We start from the raw sequence: 5,568 nt of genomic DNA, 5'->3' as shown, positions 1-5,568 counted from the left end.
TTAAATAGTTAATAACTATTTAATAACTATTCTACCTAGTTAAAATAAATACAACCTTGCCTGTAAAATAAAAATAAACCCTAAGCTAGCTACAATGATGCCATCTAGATGAAGACTTCTGCCCGTCTGGAGGACCACTTCTGCCAGTTTCGTTGAGAACTTCGGCCCGGTTGGATGAAGACTTCTCCCGGTAAGGTGATCTTCAAGGGGTTAGTGTTAGGTTTTTTTAAGGGGGTATTGGGTGGGTTTTAGAGTAGGGTTGGTTGTGTGGGTGGTGGGTTTTAATGTTGGGTGGATTTGTAATTATTTTTACAGATAAAAGAGCTGACTACTTTGGGGCAATGCCATGCAAAAGGCCATTTTAAGGGCTATTTGTAATTTAGTGTAGGGTAGGGCTTTTTTTACTTTGGGGGGGATTTTTTATTTTGTTGGGGGATTAGATTAGGTTTAATTAGTTTAAAAATCTTGTAATTTGTTAATTATTTTCTGCAATTTAGTGTTTTTTTGTACTTTAGCTAATTTTATTTAATTGTATTTAATTGTATTTAATTTAGGGAATTAATTTAATTATAGTGTAGTGTTAGGTGTAATTGTAACTTAGGTGAGTTTTTATTTTACAGGTACTTTTGTATTTATTTTAGCTAGGTAGTTATTAATAGTTAATAACTATTTAGCAACTATTCTACCTAGTTAAAATAAATACAAACTTGCCAGTAAAATAAAAATAAACCCTAAACTAGCTACAATGTAATTATTAGTTATATTGTAGCTATCTTAGGGTTTATTTTATAGGTAAGTATTTAGTTGTAAATAGGAATAATTTAGTTAATGATAGTAATTTTATTTAGATTTATTTAAATTATACTTAAGTTAGGGGGTGTTAGGGTTAGATTTAGATTTAGGGGTTAATAACTTTTGTATAGTGGCGGCGACGTTGGGGGTGGCAGATTAGGGGTAATAAATGTAGGTAGGTGTCGGCGATGTTAGGGATGGCAGATTAGGGATTAATAATATTTAACTAATGTTTGCGAGGCGGGAGTGTGGCGGTTTAGGGTTAATATATTTATTATAGTGGCGGCGATGTCTGGTTCGGCAGATTAGGGGTTAATTTTTTTTTAGTGTTTGCTATGTGGGAGGGCCTCGGATTAGGGGTTAATAGGTAGTTTATGGGTGTTAGTGTACTTTTTAGCACTTTAGTTAAGAGTTTTATGCTACGGCGTTGTAGTGTAAAACTCTTAACTACTGACTTTAAAATGCGGTACCAGTCTTGACAGGAGAGAGTGTACCGCTCACTTTTTGGAAGACTCATAATACCGGCGCTATGCAAGTCCCATTGAAAAAATAGGATATGCAATTTACGTAAATGGATTTGCGGTATTTCCAAGTCTGGCCAAAAAAGTGAGCGGTACACCTGTACCTGCAAGACTCGTAATACCAGTGGGCGTTAAAAAGCAGCGTTGGGACCGGCGAACGCTGCTTTTTAAGCCTAACGCAAAACTCGTAATCTAGGTGAATGTCTTTTTTTCTATTTAAAAGAGTGGAAGTAAAAATGGTGAAAACATTTTTTGCCCGTAAAAATAGTAACAAGAAAACGGTTTATTCAGAGCGGGATCATGCAATTTTCAATTGACAAAAAATGTTAGCATCTAGTGCTCTGTTTATCAAGCTGCGGATACTTTGTTATATTCCTTGTGATGCTAATTTGCTAATGTCAGACCTTTGCTTCTTAAAGGGACATTGCACCATAAAATGTTCTCTCATGTGCTCCCAGTGATCCATTTTACCTGCTTGAGTGTATTCAAATATTTTAGAATCAACTCCTTTACCTTTATTTTGTCATTTAAAATAGCTGAGTTGTCTGTTAAAACACCACCAAATGTTAATACTCTAGTATTCTCTAAAGAAAAGAAATGCAAAAACAACTCATCAGCTGGCTAGTAGGGGGTGGGAAAGACAGATACTAAAATGTTAACTCTCTCTAAGGGCTAGATTCTATAAAGCCCCTGTCCTAGTTCTATAACATCAGTTTTTACCTTGAGAACAATATGTCTCACAAAGGGATGTTCCTGCTTTTATGTGAAGGTGATGCATGACCAAAATAATCATAATTTAAAAATCTTATAAAACGTTTGAAACTTTTGTTTCAGTCGAGCCTGATCCGATGGGTCTCCGAAGCAGCATTGTTGCTTGATAAATTAAGCCCATAAACTGCTAAAGGCACATGCACACTCCTAAGCTAAGCAGCAATGTTTGCAACAATGTGTATAGCAATGTTATACATAGTTGCAAACACTCTCAGCCACGCGGCTAGATTACGAGTTTTGCGGTATGAGTAAAAATCAGCGTTAAGGCTCATAACGCTGCTTTTTCACTCCCGCTGGTATTACGAGCCTTGCAGGTTTAGGGGCACCGCACACTTTTTTGGCTGTACCGCAAATTAACTTATGCAATTTGTGTAAAGTCTTTTTTCAATGGGACTTCCATAGCGCCGGTATTACAAGCTTTTTCTGGGAGGCCAAAAAGTGAGCGGTACAGCCTATCCCGCAAAATTTGTAACGCAATCTAAAGTCAGAAGTTATGAGTTTTAACTACAAAGCTGTAGCATAAAACTCATAACTAAAGTGCTAAAAAGTACACAAACACCCATAAACTACCTATTAACCCCTAAACCGAGGCCCTCCCGCATCGCAAACACTAAAATAAAATTATTAACCCCTAATCTGCCACTCCGGACATCGCTGCCACTATAATAAACATATTAACCCCTAAACCGCCGCACTCCCGCCTCGCAAACACTAGTTAAATATTATTAACCCCTAATCTGCTGCCCCTAACATCGCCACCACCTACCTACATTTATTAACCCCTAATCTGCCGCCCCCAACGTCGCCGCCACTGTACTAAATTTATTAACCCCTAAACCTAAGTCTAACCCTAACACCTCCTAAATTTAATATAATTAAAATAAATATAAATAAAACCTACTATCATTACCTAAATAATTCCTATTTAAAACGAAATACTTACCTGTAAAATAAACCCTAAGCTAGCTACAATATAACTAATATTTACATTGCAGCTAGCTTAGGGTTTATTTTTATTTTACAGGCAAGCTTGTATTTATTTTAACTAGGTAGAATAGTTACTAAATAGTTATTAACTATTTACTAACGACCTAGCTAAAATAAATACAAATTTACCTGTAAAATAAAACCTAATCTGAGTTACACTAACACCTAACTTTACAATACAATTAAATAAATTACCTAAATTAAATACAATAACCTAAATTGCAAAAAAACACTAAATTACACAAAATAAAAAAAGAAATTATCAGATATTTAAAATAATTACACCTAATCTAATAGCCCTATCAAAATAAAAAAGCCCCCACAAAATAAAAAAACCCCTAGCCTACAATAAACTACCAATAGCCCTTAAAAGGGCCTTTTGCGGGGCATTGCCCCAAAGAAATCAGCTCTTTTACCTGTAAAAAAATACAAACACCCCCCAACAATAAAACCCACCACCCACACAACCAACCCCCCAAATAAAATCCTAACTAAAAAAACCTAAGCTCCCCATTGCCCTGAAAAGGGCATTTAGATGGCCATTGCCCTTAAAAGGGCATTTAGCTCTTTTTCTATTGCCCAAATCCTAATCTAAAACTAAATCCCACCCAATAAACCCTTAAAACAACCTAACACTGACCCCCGAAGATCCACTTACAGTTTTGAAGACCAGACATCCATCCTCAACGAAGCCGGAAGAAGTCCTCATCCAAGCCGGCAGAAGTGGTCCTCTAGACCGGCAGAAGTCTACATCTAGACAGAATCTTCTATCTAAATCCATCCAGCGCAGAGCGGGTCCATCTTCAAGACATCCGCCGCGGAGCATCCTTTTCAAACGAAGTCTTCTTCCCGAATGAATGTTCCTTTAAGTGACGTCATCCAAGATTGCTTCCCTTGAGTTCCTATTGGCTGATAGAATTCTATCAGCCAATCGGAATTAAAGGTGAAAAAATCTTATTGGCTGATGAAATCAACCAATAGGATTGAGCTTCAATCCTATTGGCTGATCCAATCAGCCAATAGGATTGAGCTCCCATTCTATTGGCTGTTCCAATTTTAAATAGGAATAATTTAGGTAATGATAGGAATTTCTATTTAGATTAATTTTAATTATATTAAAGTTAGGGAGTGTTAAGTTAGTGTTAGACTTAGGTTTAGGGGTTAATAAATTTAGTATTGTGGCGGCAACATTGGGGACGGCAGATTAGGGGTTAATAAATGTAGGTAGGTGGCGGCGATGTTAGGGATGGAAGATTAGGGGTTAATAATATTTAACTAGTGTTTGCGAGGCGGGAGTGCAGCGGTTTAGGGGTTAATATGTTTATTATAGTGGCAGCGATTTCCTGAGCGGCAGATTAGGGGTTAATAAGTATAATGCAGGTGTCGGCAATGTCGGGGCGGCAGATTAGGGGTTAATAAGTGTAAGATTAGGGTTGTTTAGACTCGGGGTCCATGTTAGGGTGTTAGGTGTAAACATAAAATTTGTTTCCCTATAGGAATCAATAGGGCTGCGTTACGGAGCTTTACGCTGCTTTTTTGCAGGTGTTAGGCTTTTTTTTCAGTTGATGTTTATGGGGAAATCGTGCATAAGCAGGTAAAACCAGCTCACCGCGGCTTTCAGCAGCGCTGGTATTGGAGTGCGGTTTGGAGCTCAATTTTGCTCTACGCTCACTTCTTGTCTGTTAATGCCGGGTATATGAAAAGCTGTAATACCAGCACTGTCGGAAAGTGAGCGGTGACTATAACGTGCAAGTTAATACCGCACCCCTCATACCGCAAAACTCGTAATCTAGCCGATAGACTGCTAAAGACACATGCAAACGTCTAAGCTCAGCCTAAGCACATTTTATAATAAAAGTTGGAAAGTTGTTTCTGTCTGAATCATGCACATTTCATTTTGACTTTAAAGGAGCACTCAAGTCAAAATTAAACTTTCATTATTCAGAATAAACACACAATTGTAAGAATGTTTCCAATTTACTTCCATTATCAAATTTTGCACAATCTTTTTATATACACACTTTTTCAGGCACAAGCTCCTACTGAGCATGAACACAAGTTCAAAGGGTATACTAGTTGGTGATTGGCTGATGTCTGTCACATGCTAAAGGGGGCTGTCAAATTGGAGAAAATGTTTTTGCCAGAAAAAAAAATCTTCTGCTTTTGTAAACTTCTGAATAAGTGTTATTGCATTGTCTTTTAATTATGCACTTGTTAATTATACAATTCAACTGTATTTTGTGGACCTTTAAGGAGAAACCGATTTCACAGTACAATAGGGCCGATTTATCAAGCTCTGCCACCCCTTAAGAAAGAAAACAATACAAATCTGTAATAGACATCCTTTAAATATTTTTATTTTACTTAGAAAAAATATATATTAACAGACATAACAGGGAACAATATTACTTTAGATTCCTGTATACCAACTGCATTAACGTTCTTCCTATATTCAAAGCCACTTTCCTTTTCTTCTTAACACTTTTTACAATAATGC

This window comes from Bombina bombina, chromosome 1 (assembly GCF_027579735.1).
Source record: "Bombina bombina isolate aBomBom1 chromosome 1, aBomBom1.pri, whole genome shotgun sequence".
NCBI classification, from domain to species: Eukaryota; Metazoa; Chordata; class Amphibia; order Anura; family Bombinatoridae; genus Bombina; species Bombina bombina.
Note: the sequence above shows the minus strand (reverse complement) of the source record.